Source organism: Dreissena polymorpha, chromosome 3 (assembly GCF_020536995.1).
Source record: "Dreissena polymorpha isolate Duluth1 chromosome 3, UMN_Dpol_1.0, whole genome shotgun sequence".
Classification (NCBI taxonomy): Eukaryota; Metazoa; Mollusca; class Bivalvia; order Myida; family Dreissenidae; genus Dreissena; species Dreissena polymorpha.
The window spans coordinates 16,792,656-16,814,634 of record NC_068357.1 but is presented as its reverse complement, the minus strand read 5'-3'; the positions used below and the strand labels follow the sequence as shown (position 1 = coordinate 16,814,634).

The 21,979-nt window shown below is 35.6% G+C and overlaps 1 long non-coding RNA gene across 2 annotated transcripts in view; it reads right to left on the bottom strand.

Moving 5' to 3' along the window:
* LOC127875314 (uncharacterized) overlaps nt 1-3,541 on the bottom strand; it is a 29,215-nt gene extending 25,674 nt beyond the window's left edge. For both annotated transcript variants that reach the window (XR_008047363.1, XR_008047364.1), the window contains exons 1-4: nt 3,443-3,541; nt 2,740-2,997; nt 1,636-1,763; nt 135-194 (exon numbers count right to left, since the gene is read on the bottom strand). This is a non-coding gene — a long non-coding RNA (uncharacterized LOC127875314). The remainder of the gene's footprint in view (nt 1-134; nt 195-1,635; nt 1,764-2,739; nt 2,998-3,442) is intronic.
* Nucleotides 3,542-21,979: the final 18,438 nt, after the last annotated feature.

Genomic DNA, 21,979 nt, shown 5'->3' with positions numbered 1-21,979 from the left:
TCTCATGTTTTCATCTACAGTAACTGTAAAAGAACAGTAAATGAGTGAATTATATCTTCTTGTAATTTGACCTTGACACCTAGTTGTGACACAAATAAGAGACTTTCATGCATGTGTATTTGTTAATGATGTACCATCTTGTCCAATTCCAGCTGAGGCTACAATACTTGAACATCTTGAACGTCCAGCAGGAGCTACAAAGGAACTTTGTCATAAGGTTAATCATTATGAAATTGAGCAATTGAAATATAGAACTATGATACAACAAGGGACAAAATTGTCACAAAACCAGGTTTTCAATGTGAAAAAAAAATCTGATAAAGGGTGAAAACTCAAACTGAACTTTTGAAATGAACAAACAAAATTAACCCCCTTTGTAAGTTTTTTTTTTAAAATCTATTTTTAGTCGTGGCGATCTTGACATTGGAGATGTTGACGTGATTCTTTCATACGACACACCGTCCCATGATGGTGAACAAATGTGCCAAATGATTTTAAAATCTCACAATGAATGACATAGTTATGGCCAGGACAAGCTCATTTATGGCCATTTTTGACCTTTGAACTCAAAGTGTGACCTTGACCTTGGAGATATCGACGTAATTATTTCGCGCGACACACCGTCCAATGATGGTGAACAAATGTGCCAAATGATTTTAAAATCTGATAATGAACGACATAGTTATGGCCCGGACAAGCTTGTTCCGCCCGCCCGCCAGCCAGCCCGCCAGTATTCGCCAATCTAATAACCAGTTTTTTCCTTCGGAAAACCTGGTTAAAAAATTACTATATAACAATGCTTTATGACATAACAATACAATACAAGAGATGTGTTTGTCAGAAACACAATGCCCCCTACTGCGCTGTGTTGATTTAATTTTTTTCTATTATATCCCTTTAAAAATATTACTTCCCTTGTGATCTGTACCTACCAAATGATAAATAGATATTATCTCCCTTTAAAGCTTGTTACTTCCCTTGGGTTTGTTTTTTTACCTTTGACCTTGAAGGATGATCTTGACCTTGACCTTTCGCCACTCAACATGTGCAGCTCCATGAGATACACATGCATGCCAAATATCAAGTTGCTATCTTCAATATTGCAAAAGTTATGGGCAATGTTAAAGTTTTCGGACAGACGGAGGGACGGACGGATGGACAGTTCAACTGCTATATGCCCCCCTACTGGAGGCATAAAAACTGATTTTGAGCAGCCAAAAATTAACTTAAAACACCCCTTATACAACATTTTATGAACATAAAGTTTTTATGATGGTATTTTAATTGGATTGCATGCAATTAATGTTGGGAGAGTTTAATACACAATTAATCTCTTAGCCACTGCATAATCATATTTTCAAAATAGTGTAAAGAAGAAGAATGTTAATAATCATTATTGTTTATTGTTAATAAACAATCAGTTAAATTTTCATGGACACCTAGATTTTCTTTCAAAGCAGAACTCCTTTGAGGACTCAAGTTTGTTACTAGGACACCTAGATTTTCTTTCAAAGCAGAACTCCTTTGAGGACTCCAGTTTGTTACTAGCACATTGAGGAGCCTTTTTTAATACAGGCCTTGGGCATATAATGCTTAAATAGGTTATATCAAACAACAAATCAGTCTTTTAGATACCTTAAGCTCCATTCTCAGTATTTGATACAAAAAATGTGACTGCGAGTTTGTAGTTTTGAGAAACCTTGTACCAACGCATACCGGTACTGCTGCGTGTTTATCCACAATTCCATGGTTTCTTCTCCGACCTGTAAATGAAATAAAAACAAAAGGCACATTATTTTGAACTCAACTTGTTAACAAATCAGAGGTCAAATTCAAAATCCACAAAAAAAGTTATACAAGGTTCAAAAGTGAAGGGGATATCTTTAAAAGTGTAGGTAACTAAGTCAATTCTGGTAAATAAGATGCAGTGTTCAGTAAACGCAAATGCCCAAAGCCCGATGCTTGATAGGAAACATTGAGAAATAATAATTAGATCAAGATCAAATCAGGGTTGGGTGAGATGTGTGGATTGGGAATGGTCCCATGCAACAACTGTTAAAATTGAAAAGCTTTCTATGTAGCAGTGTTAATGCTTAACAATACAGTAAAATCAACTTAACCTTGGATGAACACACAGACAGGTCAATGGTTTATTGGTTGGAATCAGACTGTAAAAATGTTGTTTATAATGGGAGCAGTGGTGACTGATCTATCGAAATATCATGACAAAATGTATGGGTACTTAGCATTGCACATTGACAATTTTGCAAAAATATGTATAAATGACGCCTTCAATATATTTGTCTATTGTTTTGAATTGTCATTGTCACGTCACGACCTTTTTCGTCCTGATTGCTTGACAAAATGATTTATCAGCCCATTACTACAATTGCTGCCCTAAACATAAAAATATAGGTCACTGGGTCAATGTTAAGTTTCCTTTAATTTAACAATTTTCGGAAATGGACCAGAACAAAATGGTTAAACAATTAACATATTGATGTGAGAATTATAACAAAAGCTCCACTTTATTGTTTGAATAGGGAAGTTAAAATTGAAAATCCAGATTCATAACTTCACATGCCTATCATTTTTTTTATTCTGTCGATAACTAAATTTGACTGCAGGTCAAATAGACCTTTATATTTGTATAAAATCTATCCTTGATCATCAAGTAACACTCGGGCACATAGATCAAAGCACATACTAATAGTGCAGTCAACCTTAAAAACAGTATACCTCATCCAAGCAGTCTTTTATGTCCTCTGCAAGAATTTCTTGATGGGGAGTCATGTCTCCTGTATGGCCTGACATCGAGTTGAACAGCTGACAATTCATGAAGTGGATACTTGGGCCATCTTGAACAAGCGACAAAGCCACCAGGCGCCCTATTGTGTTGTACTGCTGTTTTTCAACAAGATTGAGATTATGTGTAAAAACTTTCTTCCGTCTGGCCCTTCGAAAAACTCTGAACTGTGCAGCTCTGACAAGGCTAATCTGTAAAACAAACTATATAATAAAATGTGTATTCCCTCTTAAAGTTTTACTTCAGCAATGGTATATATGCTTAAGTTATGCACCAGACATCAAAATTTTAATATCTATACTATCTACCACAAACAGGGCTTTTTTCAGCAGTTTTATAGCTGTAATTGGGCTAAATGGTAAAACAAACCTATTTTACCCAAATCCAGTGAATAAATTCTCATGACAGTTTGACTTTTGAAAATTTAGAAAAACCTTTTTACCTTTGGATGACCTTGACCTTGACCTTTCACCACTCAAAATGTGCAGCTCCATGAGATACACATGCATGCCAAATATCAAGTTGCTATCTTCAATATTGCAAAAGTTATTGCGAATCTTTAACACAAAATCTAAAGGAAACACGAAATCGATAGGAACAGCACGATTAAGTCTCTAAATAAGGCCTACTAGGTACCTTGTCCTCTGTCATTCGTCTTATGACGGTACGTTGAACGTAAACGTGTTTTTCGCAGAAATTCTTCCAGTTCCACATGGTTGTCCATGGTAATCTTTGTACAAAGGGAAGTAATCATCACAGTAAAAGTCCGCTTTGATTGCGTACAGAATATTTACAAATGTAACGCAAAATTTGATTGACTGACAAACTCGTGATCTCGAGATAGCTAAAATTCTCTCCTCTTTTGTTTAAAGCACCCTGCTTTTATTTACTGCGCCGCACTTTTTTTAATTGCACTCCTCTTTTATTTAGTTTTGCACTCCTTTTTTCTATCTCGTGGCCAAGACATAGTTAACTGGTGGCCACGAGTTAGTAAGTCGTGGCCACGAGATAGAAATCAAAGTACTGACAGTACTGGTGTGACGATGCTTCTGAGAGGATGGATATAAAAGCATCAAGCTAAGTTTATCTACATCACCACAATCACCACAATTGTGCATGTTGGTACGAAAAAAAAATTTGGTACAAAAATTTTGCGAAAAAAAATTTGGGTATGAAAACAAATTTGGGTACGAAAAAATATTTGGGAACCAAAAAATTGGGACCGAAAAATTTTTTGGGTACGAACAAAAAATTGGGGATGAAAAAAAATTGGGTACGAAAAAAAAATTGGGTACGAAAAATTTTAGGTACGGAAAAAAATTGGGGGAACAGGAAAGTAGTACCTGTGGGGAACTTGACCCACACTCACACATTTTCGGCCCTTTCCGTCAAACATCAGATAAGTTAATCGAAGACAATAGTATGAATACACATTTCGGAAAAAGTAATGCGGTCCTACCTACGCGCGTCAAAATGTAAGCGAAATATGTACACAAGTCTGTCAGGAATGATTGAATTAACGAAGAAAATCGTGTATTCATGTAAGTTTTTTTAAGAAATGTGCAGAAAATATATTAAACAAGAGCTGTGTTTGTGAAACACAATGCCCCCTACTGCGCAGCTTTGAACCCATATATTTTACATTTGACCTTGAAGGATGACCTTGACCTTTCACCACTCAAAATGTGCAGCTCCATGACATACACATGCATGCCGAATATGGAGTTGCTATCTTCAATATTGCAAAATTTGACCTTTGACCTTGAAGGATGACCTTGACCTTTCACCAATCAATATGTGCAGCTCTATGAGATACGCATGCACGCCAATATTGAAAAAGTTATGGCCAATGTTAAAGTTTTCGGACAGACAGACAGATGCTTTATATTTGACATTTGACCTTGAAGGATGACCTTCAACTTCACCTTTCACGACTGAAAATGTGCAGCTCCATAAAATTGCACATTTATGCCAAATATCAAGTTGCTATGTTCAATATTAAAAAAGTTATGGCCATTAAAGTTTTCGGACAGACAGACAGACTGACACACTGACTGACTGACTGACAGTTCATCTGATATAGACCACCCTACCAGGAGCATAAAAGCAATGGCGATATTTTTCTCAGCCACATAATTGTTTATAGTTTGATATTACAAAATGAAAGTGAAAGTAGAACTGTCAAAAATGACAACCTGTCAACGTGTTGTTTTTGCTGGCATGAGAGGGCGCATCGTCGGATACCCACGGCTGCTGATTACGCTCCGCTCATACATCACTTTAGGAATGGAGAGTAACGTAATGAATAGACTGGGGGTGTCCGACGATGGAGAGGGCGATTACACTCAATGTGTTCACATTTTGACCATAGGCTTTGTCAATGACCTTTATAGTATGGGTAGCTTTGATATTATTTATTGCTATCATGTAACTGCAAGATTGTGTATATGTTTACAATACACAAAGCATAAATAATGATATAAATATACTGATTGAGCTTATAATAATCTGAGAACTATAGTCAGGTCAATTAAGGACTTAAAATACAATTTTGTGTCCTGATTTCATGAAGAAATTACCATGCATGTCCTAGATTTCATATTCAAGGCCCTGGTGTGACACATTGCTAGCATTACTGTTAAACTGTTACCATGCTTATGAAATTAGTTTTTATTGAACTATCTAAGGAAATCTAAATCAGGCACTGATTTTTCTTGTTAAAATACAGTCATAGATCAGTTGTGGCCTCTGGGTAATGACCAATTTTTGCTTACTTGTCACACCCTTAAAACTTTCCACACGTCTATAATAGCAAATCTTGATTTAGGCGATCTTCAATAGTACATTTAAACTTTAGCTCTGTAACAAGAGTGCTGGTAAAGTCCAGTCACATATTTAAATCTAGGCCATGTCAAAATCAATGTGTCAAAGACAAATGAAAGATGCGTTCATTAATTATTGTCCAGTTGTTTACTACTAAGTTTTTATATAATATTACTGATGAACATCATGTGAGAGAAAATTCACATATAATTGTATGTCAGGTTTAGCAACCTTTTAGATAACAAAGTATGCTAGTTTTCAATGTCGCTTCTGGGGATCAAACCCGTAGGGCTTTTAGGAAGATTCTGAAATTTTCGATCCCTCGAGAGCAACCAAACCAAAAATTAAGTCAAATATTGCCGACTCGGTTTTTTGAGTCGGTTCATGACGGATAATGGAGCTTGATTTGTCATTGTTGGCTCTGGTACTACTTTCATGTACCCTGGGTACTCTTAAGTATATTTACATGTACCCTGGGTACTCTAAGTATACTTACATGTACCCCAGGTACGGTAAATAAACGTAATTGTACTCGGTCCATATTAGACTGTACCCGAGTTGTATTCGCGCCCAAAATCCGATGTCGTAAAATGCGCAACCTATTATCTTAAACACACTTCTCTTCAAAAAACACTGCATCAACATGCTTTTTGAGTATGTGTTCCAATAATATAGAGGCCATTCTACAGAAAATTGACATAAATGTGTATATATAATTATTACAAAAAAGTAGTCGACAACGACTGATTTAGGGTTAAATTTCCCAGGTACATTTTAGTATATTTACCGTACCCGGGATACATGTTAGTATACTTAAAGAGTACCCGGGGTACATGTACGTAGTACCTGAGCCGACAATGAACAATCGAGCGATACTGGAAGGTGCAACATCTCTCACGCCCCCTAGCATCGCCTTTAGCAGTATTCAATTCTCAACAGGAAAGTGCTGGAGTCATTGATCCCGAGGGACAAGAAAAACAATTGATTAATGTTCGAAATAAATAATTTGATTAATGACAATTCTGTTATTTGAGCCAGGTCACAGGAAACGCGCAGTCAAATCAGTATCCAATTAAATTATTTGTTATTGTCAGAAAAACGCTTTTAAGCAAACAGCTTTCAAGCGAATGCTGGCTGATCTAAATCCAAACTGGCCACAATCGCCTTAACCCTCTGCATGCTGGGAAATTTGTCGTCTGCTAAAATGTCGTCTGCTGAATTTGTAAAATAAGCATTTTCTTCATTTTTTTTCAAAGAATACTATCAGAATAGAAAACAGTTTGGATCCTGATGAGACACCACGTTCTGTGGCGTCTCATCTGGATCCAAACTGTTTGCAAAGGCCTTTAAAATTCGGTCACGCACTGAAAGGGTTAATGACTCTTTTACTGTGACACAGTTCATTTAACTTTAAAATGATAAAAAGTACTAACACTAAAAAAGAGTACTAACCAGTAAAGAGTTTGAAATCAATGTTGAATCTCAGGACGGCTTGGTGATCTGCAAATCCCCGATGAAATGTTGATATCGGGTATCATAGTCATTCAATAAGTCGCAAAATGCTCGAATACAATTTATAAAGCACAATGTGACTTATATTGATAACTAAAAATACAAGTAATCAGTATGCCAGTTCTGCCGTGTCAAGCTGTTACGATCCAGAAAGTCCTTCATTCACATCGAGTATATATCCTTCGAATTCCAACTATTATTGTCATAAGCGGAGATTTAATGAATAAATAATTCATATATCCTAAATGACAGCTTCTAAATAGCGAAACAAGCCAATGTATGCAGTAAGAAAGTTTTTGATCGAGACTCTCATGGGGGCGGCCATTGTTGAATTTTGAAACACGAACGACAACTCTGCTAGGAGAATGTTATCAATGCTTCTACGTAGTGGCGTATGTCCAAGGGAAGTAACTGAAAAATCGAGTTATCTCAATCGGACTGGCTCGGTCTTTTACATAGATGGCAATTGTAATTTTTTTTTAGGTGATTATCAAACCTTGGACGCTGCTGTTCCAGCATCGTCAAAAAGAGGAGTGCAATTTAAACAAGAAATATCTTTAAAAAAGATATACGGCGTTGATTGTGGTCAATGTTTATGAACGATCAAAAGTTATCTCTATGAGATAAAAAGTAGCGGATGCCTTTTTTTCTGCGCAGTTCTTAGCTACATCATAAGCAAATCAATTACGGGGTGTTGCGCCAGATTTCGTGGCTTTTTTTGCTTTATGTGATATTATTACTCAGATATCTATATTTACAGAATAGAAAAAACACAAGAAACATGAAAATTCATGCCACCTGGAACAACCTACCAGCCTCCATTGCTGAATCCCCTGACTTGGTATCCTTCAAGCGGGGGCTAGCAACAACCAGATTCTGAATAAGTTGTCAGCTCCAGCTACAAAGTAACTCCTAATGACCCCTCGTGGCTGTGCCGGTTGAGGATCAATCCTCTCAGCGGCCACCGTAGCCGGAGAGGCATGAGGGAGAAGGGCGAAACGTAGCTGGTGTTCTGCTTTACTTTCCTTCTGTCTTTTAACTATCAAGCTCTTCTTACTTTACTGTCCCTCATTCTTTATTCTTACTCTTTCACCACCCGTCGCATAATAATCATGCGTGATTGCAGCGATGTACAATGTAGATGTAGATGTAGATGTAGATAGAAAATAAACGAGTGCATATAGGTTAGCCGGCAATACTCGAATCTTATTTAATTGCATAATTATAGTATAGTGAATTATTGTGCTCATGCTTAATAAACTGGTCTAAATGGATAAATATTTCTAATTAATTTTATCAAAATTGGTCCTTATCATGCAAATGTTGAAACCATATTAAAAATCGATGATTGACATACCACAATAATATCGCCGAATATCTTTATTTAGTATCTTTCTGATCAAAACAGACTTCAAGTGCACAAAGTTTACGAGACGGCGTTTATATAAAGATTTCTGCAACTGACCGCAAACTGACCTTGATACCTTGCGGATTGGAATGCAATGCGAACTCTGGTGATGAACTGTATATAAACTCTGACTTTCACAAATGGCCGCGAATTGACCCGAAACCTCGCGGGTTGAAATGCAATGCAAGTAAGTACTAAATATGACAACATAGCCTTTAGTATAAACGCTTTTGCGCTGGTAATTCTCTGAAAATAAAAGGTGAACGCACAAACTGTATTTATGTCGAAAATTGATTGTAAAACTGTTCTATCTATTGAGTCTCTTCATTAGAGATACAATTGTTTCATGCAGTAAAACAGTGTTACAAAGACGCGGATATGTTTCCAATGTTCTGGTGTTATACTCAAATCAGCCAATGGAATAAATGAAGTGTATTCATTCGTACCTAGCCGCGGGAAATTTTATTTGAGTATTATTGGACACTTACAAAGGTCAAGTCAGGGTGAAAAGCTGGCTTAATACAGCTTACGCCGAAAAAAGAGAAGTGAATGTCACCTCTATGCTACCGTACATATATCTTAAATCTTGAAGTCTTAAATAATTTTTCAAATACATCAAATATCTGACAATTCTTTTTAATCAGCATGTGTTTATGACATATACGCATATAGTTTGAATGTATAAAATGATTTTATAATGAGTGATTATACATGTACATTATACATTCACATACTAATTAAATATTGTTTCCGGGTATTTTGCAGTATATTGCGTATGTAACCTGGAAATGGAAAACCTGGAACAGCCAACTTTAGTTTCCGTGTTACCCATTGTCAAGAATGCCATTTACGAAACTCCAAGAAATTTGCTGAAGTTAGAAGAATCGTCGCTTTCAAAGAGAGTAACATTGACCGCATGTGTTCCAATTCAATTCAAAGCTTTTTTTCCGATCATGATACATCTGTTACAGACGGAAACTGAGTCACAACGCTACGTTTTCTAAATCTATGTATTTATCTTCCATATGCTAATAATGTTTAGCGAAAGCTAAATATAGATATAATTTGAAGAACTCGCGACGCTGCAATGATTTTCGACTATTGCATGGATTTATGATCATTTATATATTATTTTATCCATTCAAAACCGATTTTGACCAGGTTTTCGATGTCAACCTCGATAAAAATATATTTCAATGAATTTATGTAAAGTTTTTTTCTCGCTATCCGATTTACATGCAAAACAACGATGTACTGTCACTTTAAATAACCGTTAACAACACAATAGCAACGCGTTCAAGTAAACAATGTAAAACGATTACACAACAATTATTGGAAATTTGTTTGAACTTTCTAATCATATTGCGATGAAGTTTTATACAATAGCCCATTGCTATTTGGTTATGATTCTTTTTTTGTGTGCGCGAGGGCCCGGAATCAAATCCCCGACGAACCCTTATATATTGCAGTTGTTATGCCGTATCAAACTATTTATTATTTCTGGCTGTACATTCAAATGAGCATTGTAATTATAAGAGTTTCAAGAGTTTATTTGAACATGCATTAGGCTTTAACCCTTGAGTACACACATATTACAAAAAGGTATATACACAGATGGTCAATGACGTACAGAATTTTTAACAGAGCCTAGATAAAAGGCTTAATACAAAAATGTGTATACACTTTATTGTATTTTGTATTTCTATATTAAATAGATAAATAAATGAAGTAGATCTACATGGAGAGAAACCAAATCTTCAAAACTGAAAAGCAAAGCCTGGTAGTTCAACTGATGTGTCTTATAAAAATAGAGCCATAACGATTAGCGTACCTCCTTAAATATGAAACACACTTTTTTGTTGAATGATTTATAAAGAATCTAACATTCATCATTATTTTTCCATTGTGTGTAACATTCAAATATAGTATTTATAAACATTTGTATAAAATGTGCCTCGGCCGGGTATCGAAATTTTACCATGAACTACTGATGAGCTAATTTTAAAAGGTAACTTTTAAGGTTTCGGAACGCGCTCAGTGCTAACCGATTGACGGGTTTCGATTATCCAAAAGCTTTTAATAAGTGGGGTATGATGCCTGTGTTTAATTTATCACCAAATCTACAATTGAGTTAAAATGCAGATATATTTGTTTGACACGATTGTGCCATATTTTCCAAATAATCGGGGCATATATTGGGGAAATATATTACATTAAAAAATATTTTCAAATATATGTGCACGCATTCCAAACCTTTGAATACCTATGACAGTTTCTGTTATAGTTTTGCAATTTTCCTGAAATAACAATGATTGTATGCAAACATTTCTGTAATTATTGTTTCTGTAGAATGCAAAGAAACGTATGAATTCAATTTTAAGTATTTAAAAATTTGATGAAAAATTCTGTTTCAAATCATTTAGTTAAGAAGTTCTGTACAATTGGCTAGCTCACCATACACGAGACGTCACGTTTCAGAGAAAAGTCTAAGTAATTTGCTGCCCGGATCGAAACTTATAATACTGCGCCACGTGTTTACATCTTATTTGAAGAAGATTTGTATAATAATGCATACATAAGAAAATAAAAAAAGGCCAACGAGCCTTGCCTACCATTCCAACTGCGAATGATATAAATAATATCTCTTAAACTTTCAAAGGCATAGACTGTCATCATTTTACATAAGTAATACCCTACGCAAACACGAATAGGGCTCGTCCGGCATTTGAACCCTGGATACCTCGCATACGTCTTGACCAACGAGACATACGCATCCGGACGTGTCTTTTCATAGCTAAATACTAAATCACCTTTGATAAAAAACTACATCTCGTTTAAGTGAATAATATATAACGATTGCACAAATAAAAACCTCAAATATAGATACATCTGAACCACAGGCAGCAGTATCATAAATTTGCCCCCCCCGGAACCCTACCCCCCCCCCGAGCTTACCCCAGGGGTTCCAGATTGTTAAATGTACACCTATTGTTATATATAATACCTATACGAGGGTTATTTTTTCAAACTATGAATTTTTGTCAATATTTGTTGTTGAAAAGTCAAACCATACACAATAGGTGTACATTTAACAATCTGGAACCCCTGGGGTAAGCTGGGGGGGGGGTATGGTTCCGGGGGGGGGGGGCAAATTTATGATACTGCTGCCTGTGATCTGAACTAGTGTTTGACCTTTCTTATCAACATGAGATGAAGTTACCGTTACAAAAGTGACCCGTGGATTCTCGCTGTAGGTGCGAGAGTTCCCGGGTTTCAATCCCGGAGAAGCCCGAATATTTTGCAGTTGTTATGCTGTATCTAACTTGTTTACATGTCTGCATGTGCAATCAATAGTTGGCATTGATTTGGCATTTATTATTCAATTCTGAAAAGCATTGTCTGATTATTCCAACAATGTATATTATAAATAATTGATTTATGTTTATATATATATATATATATATATATATATATATATATATATATATATATATATATATATATATATATAATCCGAATCATACGTCCCGATCAACGAGTCTTGACTTAATATTTTTTACGGACGACTTTATGTAAAAAAGCTTTTGCTCGACTGGTTTGCCACCGGGACCTCTCGCACCCTAATCGTACCTCTACACCGACGAGTCATACTTATCTGTTCGTGTCTTTTATGGAAAACTTAGTACTTAATCAACGAAGATAAAACAACTGCAACGCGTTCATAATTTTTAAACGATTGCACTATTAATGGCTATCTGTCTATCTGACTATTTGACCTTTCTTATCATATTGCGATTAATTTACGACTTTTATTAAGTCTCGTTGGTCTATGGGTATGATTCTCGCTTTGGGTGCGAGATGTCCCGGGGTCAAATCCCGGACGAGCCCAAATATTTTGCAGATGTTCATAGTAGTTTAATGTCTGGATGTTCATTCCATTGAGCGTTGTGATTCTTTCTTCAATATTAAAAGAATGATAAGACCATCTAGCCAGAAGTAGGTGACCATGTATGAGGTGGCGCAAAGGATTGATATTTGTACATGAGGTTTCGTTTTTCATTTTATAAGTTTTTGTTTCAACATAAATCGGACAATACGATTCGGCAATGACATTAAAGCATCCACATATTTACAGAAACACACATTTTGTACCCATTTGGAAACGTAAGGATGTTGATACGTTGTGGCATGGTGGAGTTTTAAAAAGGAAATCGATGACTTTATCCTGTGTGCCGAGCAAATTTCCACCCAAGCATAATTAGAAATAACGATTGCTTTGAACATGCACAAGTTGTTAAATGCGCAAAAAAACATTGATTTCTTGCAGATCTAATAGACAATTTTACAATTGTCTTAACAAGATGTAGATAATGCCAAGAAAGTTGCGCTAAAGACAGGAGGTGGCGCGGAACTAAAACTGAAATGCATAGGGCATTGCGTGCACGTTTTAGCACGTTTTTTTGTGGTTGTGTTTTTATGTCTTTATAATATAAATATATAGAATAAACAAATTACACAACCGCATAATATAGCAACGCTTCATCATGTACTGCAAATGTAAGAAATTTTGCAAAGTAATCATTTGAGCACATAACTAATGGTTATAACTCAAGCATCCATCACCTAAGCGCATTTAAGTCATGTTGCGCAAAATAAGAACTTTCGTTGGAAAGAGAAAAGCAATGCCTCTGGTGGGAAAGTCAAAAACACTTGTTTCTTGTGTAATACATAATGCAAAATTTAGTTTGTTTTAAGTGAGCGGCGCTGAAAAGAACAACTCCTTATTTCAACACTAGGCGAGGAGTACACAGGTCACAATAACGGTAATACAAGTATAACAAAATGTTAACATAAATAATATTCAATTTGTTAGATTAATATGTCGATACAGCAGAAGTTATTGTTAAATACACAAATTGTCTATTCCTTCGCAGATGTTACAAAAATTAAAGAACAAAATTGTTAGAATACGTAATCAATTTTATTGTTTTGTCTTAACATTTTTCTAAGGTGCGGGTGGGTAAGCGTCATTTAATTTAATTACATGTCTTAGTGGATCTCTCGTTTCTGATTTTGAGTGCCACGCTGACCTTGATTATATATCTTAATGATATGACAATGCTATGGAAACACGACGTTCAAAGAAGCACATCAGTTCCGTTCTGTGCAGCGACTTTGCTGAAGAAAAAACTGCGTATTTACAAAACATGCACATAAATATAAAATGCACTCTTTCTGATAATTCAAGTATGTAAGAACCCCTCGATATAAAAAATAAAAACATTATTAGCAAAAACGTGCCACAGTAAAGTATTGTTATTTGATGTTCAGATAGCAAAGTATATATTTTAAATATTGCATGATTTCAGTTCTAATAATGATATAAATTATGAAAGCATTTTGCACGGACCTGTTGTGCTTGTTCTTTTTTCGGACGAAATACCTCAATTTTACCTACTTCTTACGATACTTCTTGAAGAGGGCGACCATCGTAATTAGTACAATAAGCGCAAGAACTGCGACACCGGAAGTTGCGAGCCCGGACTGAAAGTTGGTGAGGGTCAATGTACTGGTCTGTGACTGCTGGTGCCGGGTTTCTGTTTGAATATGTATTGTTTTACATAACACATAAGTCATAACTAAGTCCTTTAAGTGAATTTAAAATTTATGTTAACAACAATTTTGCAATATATATTTTGTAATATTTACCAGCATGAACTTCATTCCTCGATTGTTAAATGAGATTTGCACATGTTAGCATTAAATGACCGATCAGTTGTTGACTGACCTCGAGTTCTATGTATGTTGGCATTATTTGACTGCCCTTAAGATTTACACATGTAATCATTAAATGACCGATCGGTTGTTGACTGATCTTTAGATTTGCACATGTAATCATTAAATGACCGATCGGTTGTTGACTGATCTTTAGATTTGCACATGTTAACATTTAATGACCGATCGGTTGTTGACTGACCTTGAGTTTTATGTATGTTGGCTGTATTTTACGGACATTTAGCTGTGTTTATGTTGGTAGTTGTCAACTGACCAATAATTATAGGTTATTAGACGTTTCACTGTACAATACGGAGATATATTTGGACGAGCACACAGTTTAAGTCATATTGGACGAGCCGTTAGGCGAGTCCAATATGACTTCAACTGTGTGCGAGTATATCACGTATTGTACAGTTTAAACGTCTAATAATCTTTTTATTCTATATCCCTTTCTAACGCTCTTTTGTTTCTTCTTTAAAATATATTACCAAACCAGCTTTCCGTATTTTTATTTTCATTCACCTGATTACGCAATTTATGACGTATCTCGTGTGACGCCATTTCTCTGACGAAACATACTAGTATAAGCAAGACTTTCTACATTTTAAGGACAACACTAATCACTATGGACGTGTTTGTGTTTAACAGTAAATTAATCATAATATTTTTTTTAAATCATCGAACGAATCCAAAACGTATTTCGGATTGTGTGTTTGTAATGCATAATTGTTAACTTCATTGGAATAAAACAACTCGCTCCGACAGGATTACGAATTCGTAAATCGTGTTTTGGGTCAGAATGGTTAGCATGGGATACAAACGCTATCAAAGAAAGTGTGGATTTAAATACATTTCGATAAAGGGATGGAAGAACAGAATATGGAAGGGCATATCATTTAACTGTGTTGCTATAAGCATTGGATTAAAGCTGTCATTGAGGTTAATAAAATAGAGTTTTTGTTTTGCTGTTGCATTTGTTTTTCAATTTCAAACAATAACAATATCACTTGCTGTTGCATTTGTTTTTTAATTTCTAACATTTATCCAATTTATTTATTTAAGAAATACAATCTAAATATCGCCTGTGTGAATCGAATATTGTACATTCGGATATTTTTTCTCGGTAACGGCTTTTATCGTTATAAAACAATTGCTTAGTGCACTTGTACTCAACTGTCCAATATGGAAAAAATACAGACTTTTTGGATCCAATACCGGAATATATTGGACGGTCACGTGGTACTTATGAAGAATGCCCATTGGATGAATTTATTGGATATAGAATAATTGCAGTCTTCACGATAGTTCATTTTATCAACTAGCCATTCGGGCGTCTGGAATGGTAAAGACAAGTAGCCCAGCAGCAAAATTACTAGCCCAAAGTAAATTTGTTAAAATATACACCCTGTTAAAGGGTTTCATCTTTCAATAGCAGTTAATCTATTAAAAAGTAAAATTGTATCCAGGGTATGTTAACTGTAAAGCCTATTGCAAAAACAATTGCAACACAATATAACAAGTCAATGTAACTATGTCCTTTATTAATTATAAGTATTTAACATGTGATAAACAACTTCTTCGTTCATCTAATCATCACTGCAATTGACATGACGCCTTATCTATGATCGCTCTGCCCACTAGAATTGATCCACCAATCAGCGATCGATTAATCGGGCGCACTCGTTAGCAATGACCTATCCGCCATTTTCTAGACAAGCTACATGTTAAGGTTCACTTTTATTCCAATGAGTTTCTTTTGTTTTCCTCTTAAAAAAACGATTAAAAATGGTTAAACGGTGTCAATGGGGATTATGTAACTCGGACAATCGATATCCTGAAAGATTAGTTGGTGACATTTAATTTATATCGTTTCCAAAGCCGAAAAGAGATCTTGAGAACTGTAAGAGATGTATAAATACATGCGGTCGTCACCACGAACAACTGAACGTCAACACTGTCAAAGACAATTATAATATATTTTTATCGGATATACTAGCAGATTTAAATAGTTTATGTTATCGATCTGATTATCACATAATATTTCACTTTTTTAAAATAGTTTTATCAGTTACTAGGTCAGAAGCGAGGTTTATCTTCATTACTTAAAGAGAAATAAAACCCACCATGAAGCCTAATTCATGCTGTGTTTTATTACTCTGATAGTAATGCACTTAATTGACATCATACATGTTATTTGATGGTGACATGTGATTTATTATCTTATTAACGGTATCTACACATTTGCGCTCATGTGGTGTCACCAATAAACGCTTTTAATCCACACTAGGAGCTCGAATGCCTAGATCTCATTTTTTAAACGAGTTTCTATATTTTGTTCGGATTAAAAAAACGGAAATGAAATATGGCAAAAACGGTGTAAAAAGGGTTAATGCAACTCTGACATTTGGTATCCAGAAAGATAAGTTAGATGAATTAAATTTACACCATTTCCAACGCGGAAATGCGGTCTTGACAAGAGCGAGTGGAAGCTTAAAAAATTATTGAGATCCCCTTTAAAGAACATTTATTTATTTCACAAACTTGAAATGTCATATAAGCAATAACTAAGCATTATTAGGTATGTATTATGTGTGCATGTAAATAATTGAGAATTTTGGTACCCAATTCGTGTAACTTTACGAAATCCCCGTTAAAAATCGCATTTCTGTGTGTGTCAGAAACAAGTGAAAACCATTTTGTTATTATTTTAATAAATACTTATCGATAAATGCTATTGTAAAAGAGTTATTATTACTGATATTAGTTAAACAATAAATGCGGTAACTTCGCGGAAGTCGTTACCTGCGCGAGCGTCTGATATTGGTAGCCTTATTAATTTATAATAGCCTGACCGTATTCCCTTTCGTACAACGCTAACTTTATATCAGACAATGTCAAAACGACTGTGTTGGTTTTGCGCTTTAAATTATAGTGATTGATAAATGTCCCATAAGCAATGTTTAATATGATTAATATCACTTTTATACGCAATAACATGTGGGATTGAGGTACCCACCCGGCGTCAGAAAGCGCGTAAAACTTCACCGAATTCCCAGTTATAAAGCGCTATTTCGTGTCAAATACACGGGTAGGGGGGAATGTTTCTGTAATAATTTTGTTAATAACACGGGTAAATACCGGTGAAGTGTTAATTTATTGCAAATACCACCATTACACGTAATAACGGGTTCGATTTCGGGAAGCGCGCAAGCGTTTGAGAGCGTGTTTAATGTACCGATTTACCCGTTATAAATAGCTGATGTTCTCTTTAATCTTATATTTTTTTGCATTTGCAGAATAACTAAATGGCATCAACCCCTTTACATGTGTAATATGGTGTTAAACAAGTCCATAAAATCATCCGGAATATCGCGTAAATCTATATGCAGTCTATAGGCAAAGAAGCCATTTTGGTGTTAGCTTGTCTAGGTTTTCTTCATGCTGAGCCACGTGATTAAGTGGGCGGAGCGATCACTGATAAGGCGTCATGTCAATCCTGGAGATCCTCTTAGTCAGAAACCATATCCTGTAAAACAAGCAACCTGATAGTTATTTTCCAGAAGTTTACTTGACAAGTGAAGGCATAGATGGCATACTTTTATCATACATGTTGACTTTTTTCTTATGCTGTGTTTTTAAGCGTAGCTTATTAAACTCTGTCTTACAGAAGTAGCTTCTCCTTCATCACTGATTTTTTACCACTTTTCTTGAAATTCACGTTTCCGTGATTTTTCATAGTCATTTGTTGACTTACGACCAGACGTGGGCAGTTTCTTGCCTGGCTTCGCTCCAGCTACGTATTTAAGCATTATGCAGCCTTATGCGCGTAGGGACTTACAACTTTGGAAATAAACACACAAACAAGGTTACAAAGTAAAACGATGTTTATTCCGGAAATGCAAGCCGCGTACGTTGATAAGTTTACTTCAGCAGAAAACACATCAGCATGACGTGTGCCAATAGTAAATAATCAGTCTAAATTGTTCACCACGTGGCCTGTTTTACGACTCGAAAATGACCGTTGAATGTATGGACCAATCGGAACGCGTTTAAATCTCGTATTTTAGGCGAAGTTGAACGAAGTTCTGTCGGAAATCTTCGCAAAGTACTCACAAAATAATGACTTTTATCACACTTAAAAATGAAACAATATTGATACACGGAATTTCTACTGGCCCGACGGGCATACAATATGGCAATTTTAATAGGCCAGAGCTATAATTTACACGCCCAGGCCAACGGGCGTGCGCTTATTTCGCAGACTGTAATTGTATATATTTTGGCATTATTTAACGGTCCTTTAGCTGTGTATATGTTGGTAGTTGTCGACTGACCTATTGTTGTAAATATGTTGGCATAATTTGACGGACCTTTTGATGTGTATATGTTGGTAGTTGTTAACTGACCAATAATTGTATATATGTTGGCATTATTTGACGGACCTTTAGCTGTGTATATGTTGGTAAATTTCGACTGACATATAGTTGTATATATGTTGGCATTATTTGACGGACCTTTAGCTCGTATATGTTGGTAGTTGTTAACTGACCAATAATTGTATATATGTTGGCATTATTTGACGGATCTTTAGCTGTGTATATGTTGATAGCTGTCGACTGACCTATAGTTGTATATATGTTGGCTGTATTTGACGGACCTTTAGCTGTGTATATGTTGGTAGTTGTCGACTGACCTATAGTTGTATATATGTTTGCGGTTGTTGACTGAACGTTAGGTGTGTAAATTTTGGTATTTGTTGACTGTCCTTTTTTTCGTTATATTTTAGCATTTTTGGCTTATCTTCAGAGGTGGTCTTGGTATCATCTGTGGATTGGTTTGAAATTATAGATTACCTACCTTGTGCTGTGCTAATTACCGTGTTTCCATGGCAACCCAACACGTCGAAACCCAGAGCGATGGACCCCATCGATGCATTCGGATAAATTCTGTACACAAACGCACGAGTAAATAAATATTCATGTTATTTTCTTCAGACTTCAATAGAGATGCAAACACTGGGATCGATCATTGTCTCCAAACCCAATTTATCAAATGTCTGTTTTGAAATATCATATCTGCTTTAAAATATAAAATATACTGGGCGATTATCTTATCTGACGACAGTTTGATATTTATTACTTTTCTATGCACATATCAAGTAAAATAAAGTAGCACGCAGACATTTTGCGAAAGATTCCCGATAAATTGATGAATAACAAAGACTTTTAAAATATTCATTTAAATATGAACTTTATTTAAAGAAAACTGTTGAGATGATGATTGTTGAACGTAAAAATGGATTCAAGTGATTTTTTTATCGTTTCCTTATTCACTTAAGGCACTATTGTAAGTATGTTCATTGTTTCTACTATTTGCTTACTTTTTGTCAGAAAAGATAAGAGCCATGATGTTCCTTATTCATCTAAGTATTTTAAACCTCTGACATAGATCCGTTGTTTTGTTAACGACATCTGTACAAAAATAATCCTACCTGTGCGTGGCTTTAGATTCAGTAAAAAGTGCGTAAAAATCTAAAATGCGGGCGGGGCTAAAATTGTGTAATCTAACAATGGCAACATAACACTGTATTTTATTTAAAAAAATCAGACTGGTGTTATCAGGTCATTGAGATTCATGCAGTGTCAGTTCTTACTCCAACAACTTCTTTTTACAAATTTTCAAAAAACAACATTATGTTACAGTAAATTAGCTCGATACTGGTTTAATATTTATGCATTATCATCCAGCCTTGATCCGTCAAATCTGCGTTTTAAGAAGTCTTAATTTTTTTCAAAGGAGTTTGATTTTCAAATCGAGGTTTTAGTCTATGCGGGTGACTGACAGAAAGTAACGAAAAAAGGGTGAGTAGATATGTTTAAACTTGCATGGTGAATTCAGAATAACATTTGTGAGAATTTCGTATAAGTTTCTAAGTGTACGTGTTTGTGCAGATTTGTGTCGATTGACGCAAATAAAAAAAGCTTCTGAGAAAAACATAGCCATTAAAACACATGAATAACCTTATCCATCGTGCAGTCACGGCGGTGAAATTGCTGGTGACCGATGCGTTAGGGTCAGCGTTTTCGTCGAAAAACTTCGCTTCACCGCCATCTCTAGTGTTCAGTAACGGACTGAAGTGGACACCGTTCGTGCTAAATAGGAATGTGTACGCTACCATCCACACACGCCCGTCCGCCCGTCCCAGAATAGCCACGCCCGTGACGTCATAGGATGCGAGGAGGTCCACCTGAATGTAGGATTTGAAGTCTCGGGACCTGCAAGAAGTTTTCGTCGTTGATTGTTTCTTAAATCTGTTTGTTTTAGCTCGATTGTTTCGGACGCCAATTGTTTATAAAGACACTCTCTAATCAGTAACCCGAGTAGACATAGTAGTTCGTGTTTTTGGAAAGATTCTGAAAACACTCCACGACTAGAAAACGAACCCGGTACCTCTCGGACGTATGGTAAACACAATAAGAATGACGTCACTGTGGCTGTATTGTGACGTTTGAACCAAACAACATTATAATTATAAAATCAAACTTCCGGATGAGTGGATATTCTATTGTTAAAGAATAGAACTAATATTGTTTAACTATGCAATAAATGACTTCTACGTAAAACATTTCATATTGATCATAGTTGGCTTCAAGTATTATTTATATTTCAAGAAACTCGACACCTAACTCGGCAGCCCATCCGCCCGCGAGTGTGACATTCGCTAAAAGGTTTCTGGGGCCCTGTATCGCTGAACTGACCTCGTCCCGCGCCGCCGACGAAGACAGTTAAGTGTCCGAGAAAGATAGCGGATTGCCAACAACCGACGAATCGTTGAGGGCTGAAAAGAACATACTCGTACAGTAAAACTAAGATGTCAAGGCACACTCTACGCCATATGACTGATTATGGAGAGATCTCTTGTTAACTCCTATTCTGGATTACCTGCCCCTGACACTTTAGTGATGGACGGGAACCAGAATAATTAACTCCCTGCCGTCAGTACGCACCACGTCATGAATAACCGATTGAAATGTTTGTATCAATATTTATTGTTGTAAATAGTTATCTTTTATTACCTTTTTGCGTTTGGTTGTTAATCATATATAAAGGTTCGGATATCCAAACATTACACGGAATTGTATTAAATGAGAACAGTAACATACTTGAAATCCTTCCACATATTGTATGATTTAACTTGCAATGACCTGGTAATTGTTGACCTATGACGAGCAGGTAAGCACTGCAATGAGTGTATCGACAGTTATAGGACCAATTCAATTTATTATGATATACTGCTGCATGATTGTCGATCCACGTGTTGTTTTCCCGCCAAATTATAAGGAAAGATGACGTTCTTATACAACAATCGTGTAAATGATATTTTGATCTGATTAAAATCTAATTTTCGAAGTTTCAAGAACGTTTAAAGTGACTTTAACTATAATTATTGCAACAAATAACAGTGTGTTTTATCAATATTTCAAATTATAACATAATCCAAAGGTTTGTATTCGAAAATATTTACTAACTTTAGTTAAGGGCTTGTTTCGAGATGTGTTCATGTTACAATACTTAAATTTTAATTTCGATATTTTTAATGTGACCATTATCTAGAGGTCTGTACAAACCACCAAAATTAGCTGAAATCCTTA